The sequence below is a fragment of the Meleagris gallopavo genome, chromosome 2 (genome assembly GCF_000146605.3).
Source record: "Meleagris gallopavo isolate NT-WF06-2002-E0010 breed Aviagen turkey brand Nicholas breeding stock chromosome 2, Turkey_5.1, whole genome shotgun sequence".
NCBI lineage: Eukaryota > Metazoa > Chordata > Aves > Galliformes > Phasianidae > Meleagris > Meleagris gallopavo.
In genome coordinates, this window is record NC_015012.2 from 93,697,988 (window position 1) to 93,698,441 (window position 454).

The window sequence follows — 454 nt, forward strand, 5'->3', positions numbered from 1 at the left end:
AAAGATGGATTTTCTTTATGCCTGCAAGCCAGTATTCTTACTGGGGAACGATGCACAGACACCGTACAAAGACGCTATGGTGCTAAGCAGGAGATAAAGCAGAAAGAGAGGATGCAGTATGGATATGGAAGATCTAATACACAGCTAACTGGTGGGTTTTTCAGAGTAGGATAACTATCATTGCCTACCTTGTTCATATTTTCTCTGCAGAGAGAACAATACCAATGAAATTGCCTCAAAACTCCAATATCTCAGTCAGGAAATGGCAGAGACTGGCTATCCCAGCTTGGTGTCTGGTGCTAGTTATACTTGATAGATACACATCATGTTACAAGGAACACATCTAAAGTATTAGCTAGCTTTTCTCAACGGTCTAAAATGGAGTGGAATACAAATATCCACTTGATTTCACCATTTGAAATGATAACCTCAAAAAAATCATTGCTTTGTCCTG